The 23048-nt window shown below is 35.7% G+C and overlaps 1 protein-coding gene across 1 annotated transcript in view; it reads left to right on the top strand.

The window, feature by feature from the left end:
- SLC9A9 (solute carrier family 9 member A9) overlaps positions 1–23048 on the top strand; it is a 496385-nt gene that overhangs the window by 234647 nt on the left and 238690 nt on the right. The gene's annotated exons all lie outside the window — the stretch shown is intronic.

Raw genomic sequence — 23048 nt, 5'->3', positions numbered from 1 at the left:
GAGTCTCTCTTTTATGGTTTTGTGTCAGAATCAGCCTCTCTTGGGTACTCTGGGGAGAAAAAATTAATAACTCATCCATTTTGTATACAACAGCTTAACTGAAAGTCTCCAAAATATCATTTCCTCTTCTCTCCTTGCTGGTGGGGTGAGGATGGGGGAGCAGAAATTGGTGTTGAAATCTACAAATGACTCTTTGATAGAGATGATGGATGACTCTACAAATGGAAATCTCTACTCAGAGTGTGAAGGGACACACAACTGCTTTGTAGAAAAGGGTGGTTTTTTCCAAAGGGGTTAACAGCAGGCACTCGTGTAAGCAGCCTCTCTAGGGTGTGCACATCTCCACACACATCAGTGTTTAAAATCTGATTACACTCTCTGGCGGGCCAGAAAACAAAGAGCTAATGTAGCAGCTCTGCAGTTTAATATCTCTTACCATTGAAAGTCTATATATAGAGCCTTCTGAGGTGAAACATTTGATAGAGAAAGGGGCAGCCCCAAAGGTCCTCAGGGCCATGGATTCTATGATCTGGATTTGGCAATTAGATTGTGTTTCTGCAACAGGGAGGGTTTGCGCTTGGGTAGCTACAACAATTGGGTGCTTTTCCAAGTAGAAGAATCACTGTTGCTCTGGGCAAAATGTCAAGGCTATTTCTCTCCTTTGGCCTAGTTTCCTGCTTCTCCCAGGTTTCAATCCTGGATCCCTTGCTGCTCACTACATCTTAACTGACATTTAAGTGGTGAGAATCTCCCCTGAAATGTTAACTGGTAACAACAAAAACCTCCCTAGGGGTATCTGTATTTTAATAGGTGATACTTTAAAGCTAAATAATGATAAAAGTTGACATATATTGAAGGTGTACTACCAGCCAGATGCTGGCTAACAGCCTTTCATAAAAGTTCTCATTAATTTACAGAAAGCTTCAAAGTTAGAAACTCTACCATAGTTTACTCATACAATATTTAAGCAGTAGAACTGGGATTTAGCATTAGGAGATTTTATTCCAGAGCCTAGGCTGATGGGCACCGAGCATCGCTACCTTGAATGAAATGCCACCTGTGAAATATGAGGCAAGCCCCCAAGAGGAGGAAGATATTTGGAGCTCCAGGAGCCTGCCTGGCCCACTTGCTCCTAGGCTGGTTTTGACTGACCTGTGAACACGAATTCCTTGGCAAATCTTTTTTGTAATGATGGCCTGTTGCTCTGGGTAGCTGACTCAACTTACTGCACAGCCAAGGGCACACTCTTCCCAGAGCAGTACTCCAGATTTAGTAGTGCACCCAGTCGACATTCGAAACAAACCAAACTCTAAGTGTATTTTCTACTGCCAAAGACCAAGCCTGCTTAGTCCAAACTATTGATGTGTTTGTTTGTTTATTTATTATTTAATTTTTTTTCTATTTCTAAATTGGATTCGAAACACCTTATAACATGAGCCCTGCATTTCATGGGACCATTTACTTAAGGGTAAACACTCAAGTGTTTGGGGATAGATTTTTTCTGCAAAATTAGGCAGCTGTTCATTGCTGTGGTTTGGCAATAAATATAGCTCTGAGCTTTCTGGCAGCCAAAGCCAAAAGGGAAACATGAGTTATACAGGAATAATACAGCATTATAAAAGGAAGTCATACTCATTTATAAAAATAGGCAAACTTTTTTTCTGGTACTAAAATTTGAGGGGAATATGTTACAGGCTTCCTTATACGTGGGCCTTTCCAGGCCATAATGGACAGTGTATTTAATAATAGTTTCAGGGAAGATGGAGTTCCATTCTTCATGTGGCTATTTCTCGTCAATAAATGGCCACAATCTTCAATAAAATCTAAGGATGTGGTATCAAATTCAATTCTCTAAGGGTATTTCATGTAATGATAAAAATCCTTCTAGTTCTAATCCACAAGTAAACTAATATAATGCAAAGCTGAAATCTAAAAAAACTATTTAAAAGTGCTTAATTAATGAATATATGTCTATGAATATAGTGAACCAAATGGAATGAACTTTCAAACAGTTTATGAGTAAATATAGAGGTAGCCAGCTATCATGAGGTCTTGTATGGGTTCACTAACAACACATTATGTAGGTCTTAGAGATGGGGTTTAAAAAGCAATGGTTTCTCAACAGAATTTCCCCAGCCCTGACGTTTCAAAGTAGATGCTCAAAGATGTCCACCAAGTAAGCAGGGCTCTACGCTTGTCACCCCAACTTCACCCCTTTAATTGGTTCCATGAATTGGGTTTTTACATAAGATTTTATTTGAAAAAAGAATTTCTATTGCTTTAAACAAACTATATCTGTTTTTAAGAACGTATTTTTTACTTTTTTCTTGCTACTAAAGTAATGCATATACGTTGTAGAAAATTTAGAAAATGTAGATTCACAGAAGGAAATAAAATTAGACTTACCTGTATTCTTACTGCCAATTAATAACTATTGTAATATTGGTCTGAGTTCATCTAATTATATGCATATACATACACTTGATTGAATATACTCATTCATACATACATATAATTATACTTTATTTTTTCACTCAACAACATGTAGTGAATGCTTTTCATGACATTAAATACTCTTCTACATTATTATTTTTAACGGCTGCCTAGTACTATATCATATCAACTTGTCATAATTTATTATATCAACCTTTTAATTTTTTATAATTTTTAATATTAATATAATTGCAATGGTAATCCTTATAAAGTGATCTTTGGATTTCTATTTATATAACTGCCAAAAAATAAAATCACTGGGTTAATAAGAAGGCTAAAGATTTAATGCATTAGAAAAATTCATCCAAATTATCCTCCAGAAAATTGTATCCCTTTATACTTTCACTGATAATGTGAGAGAGAGCTCATTCACTCACATCTTCACCAATCTAAATATTATTCATCCCCGCTAACTTGATAATCAAGTTCCACTTTATACGGATTTAAATTTATTATATTTTTATTGAGGAAAGCACTTTAATTATACGTCATTGGCAATTTGTATTTCTCCTATGGTGAACTACCTGTTTATGCACTTTGTCCTTTTTTTCTTACTAAGATGCTTATCTTTGTCACATTAAATTTTAGAAACTCTTTATCTATTAAGAAAATTAACTTTTTGACTCTCATATAGACTATAAATATTCTCTAGTTTGTGGATTTACCTTTTAAATATGTTTTATTTCTTTAGGTAAGAAAAAAGGTTGGTATAGATATTTTCAAGTTTTATGTGGTTAATTCTATCTCCTTCTTAGAAACCCCAAGATTTTATTAATTCATGCTTAGAAAGCCTAAATGTTTATTAATGATAATGTATCCTTTCTTATAATAGTTGTCTGGTTTTATTCTTGCATTGAAATTCAACTAGAATTTTTTATATATAATCTACAGGATACTATAAAGATTTTATTTTCTTCCTCAGTGGTTATCCATGCATCACAACATCCTTCAAACTTAAACTAAGTATTTATAATACAATGCCCATGTGTAGATATACATACATGTGTATGTATGTACATTTCATCTTCTTGGCTCATTTTAATATTTACTGAATCAATTCCCTCATGCGCTTTCCCCATATTCAACAGCTTCTTTGCTATACTTATGTATTTATTATTCCAGAAAGATTTGAAAATAATTCTGTGATGTTTCAAGCAATCAATAACTTTGGGATTATTATTGTGATCACATTAAATTTTAGATTAATTTGAGGAGAAGTGGTATTTTTACAGTGTTAAATCTTCCCACCCAGAAATATATCTCTCCATTTATTCAAGTTATCTTTTATAGCCCTGAGTAAATGTTTATGGCTGTATTCACATTAGACCTACAAATTTTTTGTTAAGTACTCTTTAAGCTATTTTATATTTTGGGGTACTATCAAGATTGGAAACTTTTTTCATTATAGTTTCTAACTGGTTATTGTTTGTTTGTGTTCATCTAGATTTCACTACACTATTTGAATTACTCTTTGTAGTTCTGAAACATAGAACTACAGCTGGTGTGAAGAATTAGGATCGATGAGCAGAATTTGTATTAGCCTCTCAGGTCCATGAGTGCTATATAAGCACCACCAGGGTGACTGAAGCATTGTAGGCACTCAATATCTCTTAAGCAATGGAATGAATGATTGTAGCTCAATAAAAAGAAAAGCTTTAAAAATCTGAATAACAAACTTCTTTATAAGGTAGTGAATGCCCTATGCCTAATAATATTCTTGCAGAGTCAGGATATTCCAAAGCAGACTCATATTAACTAAAGTAGTTATTTTAAATTACATTAACTTTCAATTTCATTTCCCTAAATATTAAGTTAAAATAGGGACATGTAAACCTGAGGAAATAAGAGCCTAGTCTAGAAGAATATCGTGGACATATGTTGGTTTTTCCTGCCCAGAATCAATTATCGCTTTCACTGGTAATAGCATCCTGGTGTTACTTAGGGAACTACCCCTCCACCATCAGATACCATCTCGTTAATCAAGGTATCCCACTCTTCCCTGAGCTGTGAGACTTTAGGAAGGAGATAGAAGGATGCATAACCGTTTGTACCAGTTCTTTCCAAGAACAAAACTCTGTTGAGACTAATTCTTCATGCCACAGATTCTTAGAACTGTCTCTGTGCCTCCCTTTTGAGAGCTATCATGCTTTCTTCCAAAAAATTTATTTCTGATTACAATAGCCAGAATCAGTTTTTATTGCTTACAAACAAAGAAACCTAAATGGTACAAAGGAAGAAATAATCCACGAGGTATTTCAACAAAAGAAACTGTACAACTTGGTGACAGATTAGAAGGAGAATCTCACAGACAGCACAGACTTCAGGCTAAGATACTTGGGACCATCTTATGTCAGGTGCATACTGATAGACAAACAAAAAGAATCAAGCCTTTAAAGACAGTTTGCACACTGTTCATTATCCTTTTCAATTCAGCTTATAAGATTCATTACGAACACTTCAGTGTGGCGGTGGGGAGGCTTGCTCATAACCGCATCTTCCGCTTTCACTTTCAGTTGTTACTAATTTGATGATGATCGTTTGATTTATTTTGATCATCTTTTACTTCAAGGGCTACATTTGCAGCTGCCTCATCTCCGTCTCTTGGTAATAACACCTGCAAATGTTCAATAGTCACATAGAAGAACTTAGTTTTAGAGAAACAAGTGGCTTTTAAACATGGAAATTAAGGTTGGTATTTCTATTACCCAGAAGTCTGATTCTCTGTTACTGGAAACATACAAGTACAGTTTGAGGAAACTCTTCTTTGAGAAGACTGGGTAGAATGTCAAATGCAAATGAGAAGACTTTCTAGAGGATGAAACTATGTAGTTAGAAATGGACTTTAGGGAGTCCTCACAAGCTGGAAGAGCACAGAAAGAAGAGAATATATATGAATGTGTCTGCCCTACTTAAAAATCACTGACTTAAGGGTATGTCTCTGGTTTCTGGCTCTTCTACTGACTGGTCAGGGATTAGAAATAAGTCATCTTACTAATTTGTATCTCAATTTTCTTTACTACTCAGGTAAAAAAATTTTATTATTTTGTAATGGAAGGACATTGTACATGTACAGAATGTGGCTTTTGGGTAAATACATGACTCCAAGGCATTTTCTCTCTGAGGCGCCTTGTACACATGCATATCAAATTTCTGATCAGGTAGAATTTTCTTGTGCAGACACCTACTTCATTAGGCTAGTGACCCACTATTTTAAATTGAGTATTGAAAATAATTCAACAGTATTATTTATAGCATAATCTCTAATGGAATTGAATCCTGTCATAGAAGCTGCTTTCAGTTAATAAAGATAACCAAAAGTACAGCTAGACAGGTTGTTTGAAAATTCATTTTTATAATCTGTTTCCCAGCTAGGATTTTGGGGGTCAGGTTTTTGCCAGAAGCAAACTTTCAGGGACTGTTATTAAACATTCAAAGAGTAAGATTTCTAATGGCAACATTGGTGGCACATCTAATAATTTCTCTGCTTCCATGCACTTCTGTAATAAAGGCAGCTTCCATTTTCAGATTCTTGGGGCATATTGCATGTCCACTGAAGGCAAAGAATGGGGAAGGAGGCCATTGGCATATTTCATTTTCTCATTCAAAAATTTAAATAGCCACTCTTTAGTCATCTTAGAATGATTTCTATCTAAGAAAATAAACATGTAAAAATCTAAAAGAAAAAAAAAACCTGATTATTATTGCTATTGGTTTTTGTAGTATGATTCTAGATAGTAAGAGACTCTGGAAAAAAAATTTAAATGTGGATGGGAAAGTAAGTGATGCTCTGGCCCATTTATTAAATAATCAACTAAGATATCTGAGAGAGAGGAGCACTGAGCACACATAAGTGGCAAGCACAACATAAACAGTTAATGCATCTCAATCCCATCACCTAGGAATGTTCTCCTGTTGGTCTCATGTGACAAAGTCGTAATTACATTGTCGTGATAAAAAGAAGTGACACTTAGAAGTTCAGGTCCTGCTTATCCACCAGGTCAGTTCTTAAAAGACTTTTGTAGAGTAAGCAGTCAGGAAAAGGAGAACTTGGAAAAGTCTTTTTTACAATAGAGAAAGAGGAAAGACTTCCAAATGAAATGACTATTACTGGACATGTCAAGATTTTATTTGATTTGAGTAAGTTGGCTCATTATTTCACATCTCCATCATATCTCAACTTGAAAAAATTTGTCTGGAACTCTTAAAAAGGCTTTTAGTGCAAAGGTGAATGTGCTCCATTTGGCTTGCCACTGATGCATTGCATGACTGGATGGGAACTATATTTCTAGATATCAGTAAATAAAACAAATCACCAGGGGGTGACTTAGTTTGAATGGTTTCTCAAAACAAATCTGTCCAGTTTGAGCTTCTAAGTACGTCATTAGCCAACATCGCTTAGCTTAAAACTGCTCTTGCTTTCATATTGACAAGACCATGTAAATTTAACTTAATTAAATAATAATTCACCAACAAATGAGATGCACTGAGCATTTTCTAAGCCAAAAATAAAACCTGGAGGCTCAAAATATTAGGCATTTAAGCTGTAGTAATAGGCACCCAAAATTCTCAAGGGGATTAGTTAACTAACACACTGAAACAGGGGCAAACATGCAACGATGCCATTTCTATAAACACAGGTGTGAACTACATCTCCTTGCATAATAACTCATTAACTCACACCTGCACTTTCTTGAACCGAATAGCTCATCATTTCAACATTCAAACAACCTAGCACTTGTAACTTAAGTAGTGGACAAATTTACCTCTCCTTTCTTCACTGTAAATGCTTTCAGTCATTATTTAACCTCTTCTCATGGTACCAAAAGAGAAAGTTCTTTCTTTCTCAGGAACCCATGTTCTTCATGAGCATGTAGAAAATTGTCAGAAGATAGATGACACAAATATACAACATAGAAATGAAGCAGAAAGAGGAGTCAAGGATAATTCCCAGGTCCCTCAATCAACTGAACCAATGGTTTATTTCACCAAAATGAGGACTATAATGGATGGATACATGTAGTAGAAAAGAAGACAAAAAATGAATTCATTCAAAAACCTTCTGGATTTTAACACATGTGGAAACTTTACATGGAAAGATACAGTGGACAATTGGACATGGGTATATGAAGTGAGGTTACTAATTAGAGATTTAGGTGACATTGGTGTAAATGTGTCAGCTGACTCCAAGGAAGTGAAAACTGAAAAGAAGAGGTAAGCCTGATGAACACCAACATTAGTGTTGGAATGCCAGGGACTTAAGTTAAAAAAAGATTTTTCTTCTTCACCACACTTCAAGTTTACTAGCATATATACTACTACATTATGAAGGAGATTTCTGTTTTAAATGGAAATTCGTAAACCTTTCAACATAGACATGAAGTAGCTCTTAAATACATGCCTACACTCTGCATTGGAGAAACTAGAAATAAGAATATAGATACATGCTGTTTTCTATGTTGATGTTCTTACATTCCACAGACTCATGATTAATCTGCCAACTGTGGGGTTACCAAATATGGTGAACTAGACAGTAATTGTACTCTTTGTAAACTTGGAATATTTCCTATTCCTGAAGGAGTTTTCCATGTTGTGAAATCTTTGACTTCTCAGTTCCAGCTTCATGTTCAATGGTGATGGTGGGAAACCTGTCAGAAATGTCTCTCTGTTCTTTTTCTTTAATCAATTAATTAATTAATTAATTAATTAAATCAAAGAAATGTTTGCTGAGGGCTTGTCATATGTGGCCTTTATTATGTTAAGGTACTTTCCTTCTATATCGATTTTGTTAAGTGTTTTGGTCATAAATGGGTGCTATATCTTGTCAAAGGCTTTTTCTGCATCTATTGATAAGATCATATGATTCTTATTTTTTAATTTGTTTATGTGATGTATCACATTAATCAATTTGCATATGTCGAACCATCCCTGTGCCCCTGGGATGAAGCTCACTTGATCACGGTGTATAATCTTAATGTTGCTGTATTCGGTTCGCTAGTATCTCATTTAAGATTTTTGCATCTGTGTTCATGAGATATAGGTCTCTAGTTTTCTTTTTTTATGTTATCTTTACCAGGTTTTGGTATCAGAGTAATACTAGACTCATAAAAATGAGTTTGGAAATATTGCCTCCTCTTCAATTTTCTGGAAGAGTTTGAGGAGAATAGGTATTAAACCTTTGACTGGTAGAATTCACTGGTGAAGACATCTGGTCATGGACTTTTACTTTTTGGTAGGTTTTTGATGATTGTTTCAATTTACATACTGCAGGTTGGTCTTTAGATTTCCCAGATCTTCTTGACTCAGTCTAAGAAGGTTGTATTTTTCTAAGTACTGGTCCATTTCTTCTAGGTTAGTAAATTTGGTGTTATATATTTTTTATAGTATTACTTTATGATCTTTTGTATTTCGGCAGTTTCTGTCGTAATTTCCCCTCTTTCATCCCTGATTTTGTTTATTTGTGTCCTCTCTCTTTTTTCTTTAGTGAGTCTAGCTGGGGGCTTGTCAATTTTATTAATCTTCTCAAAGAAGCAGCTCTTTGTCACATTTATTTTTTCTATTATTTTTTTGTTTTCAATTTCATTTATTTCTGCTCTAATTTTGATTCTTTCTTTCCTTCTGCTGACATTAGGCTTCATTTGTTCTTCCTTTCCTAGTGTTTTAAGATGAAGTGTTAGAATTTTGATTTGAGCTCATTCTTGTTTTTGGAGGTAGGCCTGCACCAATGTGAATTTTCCTCTTATGACCATCTTTTTGCTGTGTCCAAAAATTTTTGATATGATTTGCTGTCATTATCATTCATTTCTATGAATCTTTTAATTTCTCTTTTTATTTTTTCTCTGACCCAGTTATTCTTCAGTAGTACGTTGTTTAATCTCCACGTATTTGTTGTTCTTTCTGCTTTCTTTTTACAGTTGATCTCTAGTTTCAAAGCATTATGATCAAAGAATACAGTTGGTATGATTTCAACCCTCTTATATATGTTGAGGCTAACTCTGTGTCCCAGTATGTGGTCAATCCTTGAGAATATTCCATGTGCACTAGAGAAGAATATATAAGCAGTTTTGGGGGGGATGAAAGGCTCTATACATGTCTATTATGTCCAGTTGGACTAAAGTGTCATTTAAGGATGTTATTTCTTTATTGATTTTCTGTTTGTATGATCTGCCCATATCTGACAGTGGGATATTTAGGTCTCATACTACGATAGTGTTTTGTTCTATTTCTCCCCTTAGTTCTGTTAGTAATTGCTTTACATATTTGGGGCTCCCTGATTGGGAACATAGATATTAATAAGTGTTATGTCTTCTTGGTTCATGATTCTCTTTATCATTATGAAGTGTCCCTCAGTATCTTTCTTTACACTTTTTATTCTGAAGTCTATTTCATCTGATATTAATACCGCTACTCCTGCTTTTCTCTGAATGCCATTTGCTTGAAATATCATTTTCCACCCTTTCACTTTGAGTCTATATTAGTCTTTAAAACTGAGATGTGTCTCCTGGAGGCAGCATATGGTTGGGTTTTGTTTTTTGATCCCTTTGCAACTCTGTGCCTTTTTATTGGTGAGTTCAGTCCATTTACATTTAGGGTGATTATTGAAATATGAGGTCTTCTTAGAGCCATTTTATCTTTTGCTTTCTGGTAGCTCGGTTCCATTGCTTCTTTGTCCATGTGTTTCTGTTTTCTTTATTTTGGTTGGCTTTTGTGAGTTTTGCCTCTGGTTCTTGTTTTATGTTATATATTTCAGTTCTGAATCTTTGGTGTGTGGTTACCAGTACGAATATGTAAAGGATTATTATATATATTCAATTGCCCTTTTTCTTCTATGCGTACCTTATCTCCATTCCCCTTTGCGAATTTGGATCTTTGAATCCTCCCCTTTTCCATCATTGTTATTTCAATTTGTTTCTATGTATGATGAACGTTCATTACTATCTTGCTATTCTCTTATTATTTAAGCTTATAATGCCTTGTTCTTAGTAAGAGTTGCACTCTTCTGCTTGTATTTGCCTGATAGTCACTTTACTCCTAATTATGTATTTATTTTGTTTTGTTTTGTTTTGCTTTTTGTTTTAGGTGAGCTAACCCCTTTCAATATTTCCTGTAGTGCAAGCTTCATAGTGGAGAATTCCCTCAATTTTTGTATTTCTGGAAAGGTCTTTTTTTCTCCTTCATATCTAAAGGAGAGCTTAGCTGAATACATTATTCTAGGCTGGTTGTTCCTTTCACTTAATAATTTAAATATTTAATTCAATTCCTTTCTGTCTTGTAAGGTTTGCACCAGGAAGTCCGATGATAATCTAATGGATTTTCCTTTATAGGTTACTGTCTTCTTTTCCCTGGCTGCCCTGAGAATTCTATCTTTGGCCTTGATTTTTGATCATTTTAATGCAATATGTCTTGGTGAAGGCCTTTTTGGGTTGAGATAATTGGGTTTTCTGTTGACTTCTTGAATTCCAAGCTCCAGCTTATTCCTCAGATTTGAGAAATTCTCTTCAATTTTTTTGTCTGAAAATGCTTTCTAATCCCTGCTCCTTTCCCTCCCCTTCAAGAATTCCCATTATTCTGGTTTCTTCTCCTTGGTATCAGCTAGTTCTTAGATTTCTCTTTCATTATTTTTTATTCTTCGGTTTCTCTCTTCTTCATTCTGATTTATTTCTAGATTTCTATCTTCGATATCACTGATCCTTTCCTCCATTTGGTCAACTCTATTTCCCAAGCTTGCTATTTCATTTTTCAACTCTTGCTGTGTGTTCTTTATCTCCAGAATGTCTATTTGGTTCTTTTTGAGGGTTTCGATCTCCTTGCTAAGGAACTCATTCTGCTCATCTAGTTGTTTTTTTTCAGTTCTTGAAATTGTTGATATGATTCATTTCAGATCTCATTGAGTTTTTTCAGAAGTACCATCTTGAATTCTCTGTCATTTAAGTTGCATATTTCTATGTCTGTAAGCTTGTTTTCTGGAGATTTTTCTCTTTCTTTCTGAGATGCCTCGTCACCTTGGTTGTTCATAGTGTTAAATGGCCCATTTCTCCACCTGGGCATAAATGGGAGTGTGTTCTGCTTTATTTTTTCCAGAAACAAGATTTATTATATAATGGTCCTTAGCCTGTTGCAAAGAAGTTGTTTTTCTTTAGTTTCCAGTAGGTGGCATCTAAGCCTCTTGGATCTCTGCTTTATATAGAATCTTAATAATGTCTTTTTTTTTCTTATAGATGTTTAATTATGCTCACTACCCCCAGTCTCAGTTCTTGTCAGTGTTAGAGACAGTTTTAGTAGCGTTTGCTCAGATTTCCCTGGGGCTCTGCGGCATTCTGTCTTGGAGGTTATGGGAGGAGGGGTCCTCTGGATTGAGTGTTGAGAGCTGCAGCTCAGCTTCGGTTTTGCAACCACAGCTGGTAAAAATCTACTTTTGTTTCTCTGTCTTCTCTGCTGTCCTCATTTCTCTGCTTTCTGCCCTGATGACTGCACCCTGACTCCAGCCACATGGAGCTCACAGCTCTCCCAGGCAAGGCTGTTCAGGGAACTTGCCACACCTTCTCCCCTCCTCCTCCTCCTACAGGGAGCTCCTGCTGCGTGAGGCAGCTTCTTTGTTTCTCCCAGTCCACCGCCCGACACCCGTTGTATTTAAGTCTGTATTTAATGTCAAAGAAAATTATGCTCTGTGTGGCAGACATTTATTTTTCAGCTTCTGTATCTGAAAGCTTCATTAACTTTTAATGGGGAAAGAACTACTGAATAATGTTATCGATAACAGAGGCTGTAGGTGACACTAGTCTTGAATAAGAAAATTTAAATATTAGAAGAAAATAGACTCTGCCACTAATTAACCAGATAAATATCTATTTGTACGTGAGGATCAAAAACTAATTTCTCCCATGTTCTTTTTTGAAAGCCGGTAAGTATTTCTTGAAATAGCGATTTATTTCTTGACAAGCTTGCATTTCAGTGCCTAATGTCTGCTGGGCACTGTTATGTTGCTGAAGGCAATACAAAGAAGAAGGTCATAGAACCAGCCCTTGAGGAGATCTAGGTCAGGAGAAAGACACCAGATAATCTGGTTGACAAAAAGTCAACATGAAGCCATGGGGCCCCATTTAATTCTTCAATTCCATATACATAGACCTTGAAGCACATGTAAAAACTGAACCATTCAGGTCACAGATATTTAAGATTGGAAGGTTATGGAAGACACTTAAGCTGAGAGGCCATCTAGAGCAATGTTTGCCAGAGTTTCTTGACCTTTATTGGTAAAACATTAAATAAAATAGCTTTACATGCACCTATCTGCACACAAGCATAGATTTTTGGTGTTGTTTGGCCCACTACGGTACTTATATACTTTAAAATACACAAAAATTCTAATTAAAAATTATGAAGTTCTTATATTTTCTTCCACCCTTCAGTGGGTTTTCATTTGAAGAATACTAATTCAGACCATCTTATTTCATTCATCAAGAAAAAACAATGGAGAGACAATTTAAATTTCACAAGTCATCCAACCAATTAAGTGTTTGAACTGTGACCCAGGTCTCCCCATGTAGTACATTTTTTTCTTATATACTTTACAACCACACATTAAACCTTGATTATGTAAAGATATGTTTATACATATATACATGTACATACACATACACATACACATACACATACACAATATTTAGTAGTACTTCTCTGAGATAGTCCAGAAGTGAAAATTAAGAACAGTTGAAGTGGTACTCTGTTAACTAAAAGTTATCAATTGTCCTCTGAATATTGATCTCTTTGAAACGAATTTACTCACTAGCAGAAACATTATTTTTTCTCAAAGAATTATGGACCACCCTATGCTGTTTCCTAAATGTCTTTGCTTGCCAATTAATTTGAATTTAACTGTGTACCTCTTTGTGGTTTGTCAAACAGCTCTTTAGCTAGTATTACAAAGTGTTGTTTCTAGTTCTTCTTCAAAATTGCATAAATGAGTCCCTGCAGCCAGCCCTTCAGGGATCTTGCTTACCACTGAAATCTCACTGCACAGACACTGAAAGGCAATCTTGTGTACATACACGAGTCAGAAACTTTTTTTATTTTCTCTAGGCCACTGTTTGATTTCTTTTAGAGTATCTTATTTATTTTAGGGCTCAAATATTTTTTAACATGCTCCACTCCCTGTGGACCTGGATGTACGTACTTGGTTCCCTTCATCATTGACACAGGACCTTAAATAAATACAACTTGAATTCAAGATCTTAGACGTGCAACATAGTAGTTACATTTAATGACTGCTTGTTTTTTCAACAGAGATGGAAACAGAATGATCAATTTTTACTTCTGTTGGGAGAGAAAATTAAGTAATGTTGGCCCCCATAGGATAGGCATACTAGATGTTTTGTATTTCTAATGTTTATGAATACTAAGACTAATATAATATGTAAGATACATGCTTTTGTACTTATAATAATTAGTTTGACCATTTTGAGCATAGAATATATTAGTTGCTTCTTCTATTAAGTTTTGTATTTTAAAAATGTAATTATTAATTCTATTTTAATTTATTCCCTAAAATGGATTAAAATCTAAAGTGTGCTGGTAAACTGCATGTTTCTTATACATGCTCCACAGCCTCCTACCTCTCTTCCTTCTCTCATATTGAATTCCCTACTGTGGACCTTTAGACTCTTCTCATCTTCCAAGACCCAAATGCCTCTTCATCCTTTACGTAAACTTTCCTCATCTCTCTCCCACTTTCCCCAGTTCAAAAGAAGTCACTTCCTCTCAGGATTCTTATTTTCCTATCACCTACTACATTCTATCTTCTTTGAGTAAGTGTTGTCTCTGATAGGAGACATAAAGCTGCTTGAGGTCTAGAGTTAGGTTTATTCATTCTTGTGTCTTCATAGCCATAACTTGTGTTTTGCTCATTGAATGACCTCAATAGATAAATAGCATTTGAATGGATGAATAGTAGATACCCAAGTTAACTTGCAAAAATCTGATACCTTAACTGTAGTATTACTGAGAATTGTCTAAGTTTGGATTACTAATAGGAAGGAACACATTTTTACCAGATTTTCTTTAATGCAAGAGTAATGTGGAAGAGAAGAAAACATTTACTATCCATCATATTGCTTTATACTCAGAACATATCTGTAAGACAAATAGGTACTATCCAAATGAGAAAATTGACTGTTAAGTGGGTAAAGCCATTGGCCAACATCACCCATTTTCTACCTGTAGCCATGGCCAGAGAATGGTAGCCTAGAAAGGATGAAGACCTGAGGGACCTGGAATGTGAGAGGCATGGACCACACTGTTTACGACTCTTAATTTTGCTAAGCAAATCTACTTTTTATGTTCTCTTTGGCTATTTTTTTCTTTATTAAGTTTTTAATTCTTTGGGTCCATTTTTATGTATCTTGTCTAGTTATTTGAGGTAAATAGTCCATTTCTTTTCTTTTTTTTCTGATAGAATACATGTAAGACTATATACTTTCCTCTAAATAATCCTTTGATTTTATCCCATTCATTTTGATAAAGAATGTACTATACTCATTATTATTTATTTTTATATAAGCTAAAAATTCAAACTTGATTTCATCTTCAAATTAAATTTTATTTAGAAAAATACAGTTAAAAATCCCTAAAGGATACATTTATGTAGCTATATGTTTTGTTAATTTCCAATTTTATAATAGGGATCAAAGAGTGTGATTCATTTGCTCTTTTTTTTCAGAGAGGGAAAGAATTTATTGAACTATTTTATAGTAAAATATATAATCAATATTATTCCATGTAATTAATTTCTTTCACATTCTAGTGTTGCTGGGATTAAAAATAAATAATTTTAAAATAAAGAACAAAGTTTTAAACTCCTCAAATGGCCTTGACAGATCATTATTCCTTTACACTAAAATTACTTCATAGAATCATGTCAATTCTATAAAGTCATGGAAAGAAAATATGGAGAATAATACACAAAAATATAGTTTAAAAACATTTTTATAATTGGCAAAAGACATTTATAAGCCAAGGAAAATGGTAATAAAAAAATATGTTGGTCATCTGGAGCGCTCTTCTAATTGTCCCAGGATGCTAGAGGGGCAAGATTAACACAAAAGTCTCTTTTAGGACTATCCAAGGTCAAGGCCAAGCCATCACAAGGGCGAGTTGATACTTAATACCAAAGTGTTGGTCAGAGATTTGCTTCTCAAAGTTTGATGCTAGGGCCAGTAGCATGGACATCCCCAGTAATATAAAATGCACAATCTTGGGATCCATTACAAACTTATTGAAGCAGAAGCTTCATTTTAACATGATTCCCAGGTGATTCAGTTGTACATTAACATTTCAGAGACATTAGAGTTTTGAAATCTCTCTTACCTAATGCAGATTCTTGGGCCACAGTTGTGCTTCCAGGTGGGTTCAAATAGCTATTGATGTATGAAGAAGACAGTAAGATATCCTTCAAATTAAATATAGCCAGGAGTGACAAGGAAAAGCAAGACACAGAGGTGAGAAACAGAAGAGAAAAGAAAGGAATAGATGTCTCTGAGGTGACCTGCACCTGTCACTTGGACACAGACATCAGAATTAATCATTTTCAGTGTCCTTTGACCTGAAAATTTGTGGTCTAGAGATTTAGAAACATCTTATTTTATGCAGAGGAGATTTCTTGAATTTATCTTAAAACTTCACGTTAAAAAATATCATTGCCACACCTTCTAGTTATAAAAACTTAACGTTTTCAAATAGCTTATTTGAAAACGTTAAGTTTTTATAACTAGAAGGTGTGGCAATGATATTTTTTAAATTTTACTTTAGAAAAGTCTAAAACTGTAAGAATGTTGGAAAGTCTATAAGTTTATATTGTCTTTACTTTTGCAGAAAATTGGGCTGCTCCATTGAAAATGTCTAGAGGTTTCTTTTGGACCCAGTGTTATTTCCTTGTCCTGAATTAAAAAAAAAAAAATGACATGTTAATGCTAGTGAATTAATAAAGTATTGTATAGAAAATAACAGACCCACAGAATGGAAGGATATCCAAACCTCTATTTTAGGAAAAGAATTCTTTCTACAACAGCTCTGGCAGATGATCATTCAACCCAAACTTTTCAGATGGGAATTTCTAACACTTTATTGTGGGATAGCACTACATTTTGGAAAGATCTTCTGATTGGGAATCAGATGACACATGTCAGAGTCTGGATTATGCCTTTTTAATAGTTCTAAGCCTAACTTACTACTATCTCTAAGCCACTTGTTTCAATCTAGTGGCTCAAACTCACATCACTTTTTACCTTTTATTTTTAATTTATTTATTTTAATTAGTTTCAAGCATACAGTACATTGCTTAGACATCTATATGGTTTGTAAAATGATCCCCCTAATTGTTTCCTCTCTCCCCTGGCCCTTCACCTAGCCAACATATTAATGCTAACTGCATTCCCTATGCCATGCTCCCCATCCCCGTGACTGTCCATCAGCTACTAATTTGCACTTCTTTAATTCTTCACCCCATTTTCCCAGCCCCTCCAACCCCCCGCCCACTGTCACCAAATTGTCAACTATATTTGTGAGTCTGTTTTTGACTAGTTTGTTCTTTTTATTCCTTAGATTCTGCATATAAATGAAATCATATAGTGTTTATCTTTCTCTGTCTGACTTAAATAACTTCTAGATCCATCAAAGCAATATCTTTTTCCATCTCCTTCCTTTTAGTCTCTGTGTGTCTTTTAATCTGAAGTGAGTCTCTTGTAGGCAGCATATGTAGAGATCTTGTTTTCTTATCCATTCAGCCACTCTATCTTTTGGTTGGAGCACTTAACTCTTTTCTATTTGAGGTACTTGTTGATAGGAATATAGTTGCTACCCTTCTTTATTCCTGTTTTTGATGCATGTTTTTTCTTCTTAAAGAAGTCCCTCCAACATTTCCTGTGATACTTGCTTGGTGATGATAAATTCCTTTACCTTTTTTTTGTCTGGGTAGCTCTTTATCTATCCTTCATCTCTAAATGATAGCTTTACTGGATAAAGTATTCTTGGTTGTAGATCCTGCGTTTTCATCACATTGAATATTTTGTGCCAGGCCCTTCTGTCCTGCATAGATTCTTTTTGATCTGTCTTGGTGTGGGCCTCTTTGGGTTCCTGGTTTTTGAGACTCTCTGAGCTTCCCGGGGTTGTATGTCTGTTTCCTTCAACAGGTAAGGAAAGTTTTCCATCATTATTTCTTCAAATAGGTCTTGAGTGTCTTGTTTTCCTTCCAGTACCTGTATGGCATAGATATTTTTACATTTAATAGTGTCTATATACATCTTTCGATCTTCTTTATTCACTCCTTTTATTCCATTTACTATACTTTTCATTTCAGATAATGCATTCTTCATTTATGATTGGTTCCCTTTTATAATTTCCATTTCCACTTTTATATTTTTCTATCTCTTTGTTGAAGTTCTCACTGAATTCATCTATCCCCTAAGTTCATTAAGCATCTTTTATAACCAGTGTTTTGCACTCGGCATCTGTTAGATTGCTTGATTCCATTATTCCTAGATCTCTGTTCCATTCTTGTATATAGTTTCTGCTTCTTTGTCTTCCCATTTTGGCTGCCTTTCTGCATGTCTGATTTTGTTTACTAAGCAAAGCTCTAAGTCTCCCGGTCATATTAGTGTGGATTGATGAAGTAGGTGTCCAGTGGTACAGTTCTGAGAGGGGTTCAGCTACAGGCCAAACTTAGCCCAAGCCTCTATGCCTCTGGAGCCACCTGTTAAGATTCGGCAAGCAATCTACAGATGCTGTGCTTATAGTTGCCTCAAAAAGTCACACCAGTAACCGAGGCCAGCTGCCTCCAGTGTGAGTCTAGGCACTGCTTAGCAAGGAGCACCTGACTTGATGAGGATATATCTGGATGTGGCTTTGGTGGGGCCGCGAGTTGGGGGAGGCAGGGTTTCAGGGAATCCTCTGGGCTGAGCGACCTATGTTATCCAGTTTGATGATGGCAGGGCAATGGCAGCTCTGTGTCTGCACACTGGTAGAGGGGAGGGCTCAACAGGGAACAATGAATTCCACCAGTACTTCTGTACAGAGTGTGTCTCGCCTTGGCCCTCACTCCGACAATGTCTTCCTATAAGTCCCTGGTGCCCCCTGCCTGCCTAATAGGCACTGCTGCTCAGAGCAAGCAGATCTGTCACCACAAAAATCCACTCATGGACGCAGCCCCTATAAGAGGCATCTGCTGCAGCCTCTGTCTCACTCAGCTGCTTGAGACTGGGCAGCCCTGCGTCCTCACCCCGTCCTACCTTCTGCCATTGCAGGGTGATTTCTCAGACTTCTCCCTAATTGTCTGGCTTGTTCATCTAGATCCCAGGTGACTTTTCCTTGCTGCTGCTCCTTGTTTTTATCACAACTTTGATTTGGTCACCAGAGGAATGAACAGAGCCTCTAACATCTATTCTATTTTTTTTTCCTCCACCTCACTTTTTAAAAATACCATTTTCAGCCACAAGTAGAATAGAAATAAGACTGAGTCTGGTCCTCTGGAACTTGACATGGCATCTCAGCTGCCATTAGCATCTCTCATTGTTCCATTTATAAAAGGAGGATACAGGTTGTATCTTATTTCCACATGACAAACTGTCAATTGTTTCAGAAAACTATCAAGTTTTAGAATAAGAAGGGACCCTCAGGTGAGTACTGGTCAAGATTCAGTCAGAAAAAGAAGAACTGTCTGGCTGTTGACAGAATTTAATGCAGGAAATTGGGTATATAGATGATAGAGAGCTGAAAAACTATATAGGGGACTCTGAGGCAACTAAGTGGTAGCATTTGCAGGAAGCACGTGTGTAACTCCTGAGACTGGAAGAGCAATAGGAAGAGAATCTAGAAGCTCCTAAGAGAGAGCCACTGAGCTGGGACCTAGACCTCTGAAGATACTGCCTGGCTGCTGCAGCTTTCTCTGAGAGGGTCTAAAGCTGTTCTGGAAGTTCAGGAGAGAAAAAAAAAATGAGACTGGAACCAACTTCCAAAGCTATGGTGAAGAACCATTGCTGAGCTGCAGCTGACAAGAACAGCAGCAAAGCAGGGAAGAGCAAGGCCTTTTCTCCCCTCTTGCATCCCAGCTTCCTTCTGGGGCTCCATACTGGCAGAGCACAACAGCCTCTGGCAAAGATGTGGTCTGCAGAGTCCCAGACCCAGGATCACAGAGCAAACCCAAGAGGGGGGTTTGGAGCTGAGACACTATAGTTTGCTGCTTGGCCCAAAGAATACCTGAGAATCTGTAAGACCGTTGTCTAGGGCTCCAAATAACATTGGTGCAACTCATACTAGCAGGCATAGGTATGTAAAAATATGACAACTAAAATGCACTTTTGTAAGGTAGAAAACTGTTAACCTTGAATCTGTTTAGATAGCAGAGAATTTGACAGACAATAGATGTATTTGGACAAGCCATTTTCAAAATATGTTTGTCTCGTAAAAGACATACTAATTATTTTAATTTGTTTGAGATAATTAATTACCAAAGTATAGAATTATGATTATGTTAGCATTAAGGGTCAGATCAACTTAGTTGTTTTATTTTAACTACAACATCAGGCCTCTGGGCATATAGGCACACTCTTCATTGTTGCTTTTGTGTCATATCCATATAGAACTTTAAAAATATTAACAGAAAACTGTCTGTTGGTGTTCTAATGGAGGCAAGAAAATGAAAATTAATGGAGCTACCAAAGAAAATATTCTCAAACAAGATACCCAGCCAACTCAGATATGTTATCTTCATCTTTAAATCTCTATTTCCCTGGGACATCAGAAATAATATTTTTAGATGGCTTAAGATTACCTTAACACATTCACAGATGGTCTAATATAGTCAGAAAAGCATGGGGAATTTGTAAAATTTGAATCTTAGCTCTGCCACTTTCAAGGTGACCTTGAGTAAATTACTTTAGTTTTTACTCGTTACATGTAAATAGAAATATTCGTTTATTTATTCAACAAATACTTGCTGAGTACCTACCATGTGCCAGACATTGCTCTAAGGTTTAGGGACCAGTGAATTCCTCTGCACCCAATGAACTTTCCATTGTAGCACAGGAAGGCAGAAAATAATCACATAAATATATAAAAAGTTAGGTGTCAACACAGACTAAAAGGAATGGGTTGAAAAAAGATACTGCCTTGATGAACCTAGAAAGTATTGTGCTGAATGAACTGGGTCGGAAATAGAAAGATAAATATCACATGATTTCACATACATGTGGTATCTAAAGAATAAAATCATCAACAACAACAACAAAAGTGGAAATAACTCATATAGATACAGAGAATATTTAGAGGGTTACTAAATAAGAAAGGGGTTGGGGGAACAAAAAAAAGGCAAAAGGATTAAGAAGTACAAATGTATCCTTATAGAATAGACATGGACATGTAGCATGTAGCATGGGGAAGACGGTTAATAATGTAATAAATATGTAAGGGGGAAGAGGTGTACTAGATTTAGTAGGGTGATCACTTTGCAAGTTATGTGGATCTCTGATCACTAGGCTATACAACTGAAACTGGTATATTATTGTATGCTAACTATAATTGAAAAAAAACTCATTGAATTGTACAATGTAAATACAAGCAACTAATTGTCTATTATATTTCAATAAAGATGGGGAAAAAAAGAAACAAAAAGAACAAACTAATCAAAAACAGAATCACAAATATAGAGGACATTCTGGGGATGGCCAAAGGGGAGGGGGGTTGGGAGCTGGGAGAATGGAGTGAAGGGTTATTAGTTGATAGATGGTCACAAAGATAGGGAGCATGGCATAGGGGATGCAGTTAGCATTAATGTAATGGCTACGTGGAGAGCTAGAGGAGGAAAAGAGTAATTAGGGGGATCATTTTATAAACTATATAAGTGTCTAATCAATGTATTGTATACTTGAAATAATAATAATAATAAAATTAAAAAATAAAATAAAATAAAATATTAGGTGTCAGTAAATAATATGAAAAAAATAAAGTGAGATAGGCAAGTAGAAATGATGAGAGGTATCACTTTTATAGAATGAATAGGAAAAGCCTGTCTGATAATGTAACATCTTAAGGAAAGGAGGAAGCCATGTGGATATCTAGAGAAGTGCTTTCCGAACACTGGGAACCAGAAGTTCCCAAATAAAGGAGAGTATAATAGGAGATGAGGTCAGACACCTGTAGGAAGGGGAGAAAAGGGCAGGACCAGATCCTACAGGGCCTTTCAATTATAGGATTTCATTACAAAATTTGGAGCATACCATCAGCTAAATCATCTGAATTTTCTTAAAATAACTACTATTGCTGGGTGGAAGATATAGACCATGGGGGGGGGGCAAAAAGGGAAACGGTTGGGGGGGAGGCAAATTATGAATCTATAGCTGTAATTTAGACAAAAAAATTATGGTGGCTTGGAAAGGGGTGTTAGAGTAGGAGGTGTTGAGAAGTTGTTGGTTTCAGGGTAAGTTTTGAAGCACAAGCCAACAAAATTGCTGATGTACAGAGAGAGGAGAAGTAAAGGGTGATCTCAAAGTTTTGGCCTTGAGCAGCAGGAGAAATGGAAATGCTATTACTGAGAAAGGGAAGACAATGGGAAGATCTGGTTAATCTAATCGTGCTAAGCCTATTGTGAGATAATAGATCAATGCAATAAATAAAATGATGTAAACAAAACTAGTGCAATCTTGACCCACAGTAGTTCAGCCAATCTTAGTCCCTCCCTCTCTTATGGAACACATTTGGCTCTTCTTCTTGTCCTCAGAATGCATTTATGCACTACGCACACATGCTCTCACCTTTTTTATTTGCTACTTTTCCCCAGATCAATATACGGTCAAAACATTTCCACTACAGGCGAGGGTCACCTAAACCTCACTCAGAAAAATCTCCAACAAACTACAGAATCAGCAGAGATGACAACTTACACTTTTAAATAAAGGAAGAAAAATATTTGATACCGAAAAAACATGAATGGCAATCCTTCTAATACCTCAAAGTACTTAGAAAGCCTCAGGACCCTAAAAGTTTTCCCTAGTATTGTTTTTTTTTTAATAAAAATTCTGCAATGAGTAATATATATTTTATAAGTATTTTTTTCTTAGAATTTCTGAGAAGAACCTAAGAAACTGAAATGTTACTCAAAAATCTATAGAAAGGCTTATTGAATATATATTTCTTGGCAAAATTTTCTGGTTGTTTTTATTCTTTTCCTTAAATTTTTGAAGCACAATATTTAAAGAAAATAAGTAATGTAAATGACGAGGCACTTCTATTAGGTAAATATGTCTTAGCAATATTTTATCCAAAGTCAACCCCCAATTATATACCAAATATATATATATATATATATGGAGAGAGAGAGAGAGAGAGAGAGAGAGAGAGAGAGAGAGAGAGAGAGAGAGAGAGAGAGAGAAGGCGAGAAAGAGAGGTTTTCATGGTCAGCTCACACAATTATGATGGTGTGATAACTACTTATAATATTCTGTAATTGATGTTTTGATATTTTGGGATCATGGGGCCATGCTAATGCCTCAAGGTTGTTTGCACCTCTGCCCCTC

Source organism: Pteropus alecto, unplaced genomic scaffold (genome assembly GCF_000325575.1).
Source record: "Pteropus alecto unplaced genomic scaffold, ASM32557v1 scaffold75, whole genome shotgun sequence".
Taxonomy (NCBI): domain Eukaryota; kingdom Metazoa; phylum Chordata; class Mammalia; order Chiroptera; family Pteropodidae; genus Pteropus; species Pteropus alecto.
This window is presented reverse-complemented; position numbering and strand designations above follow the sequence as displayed.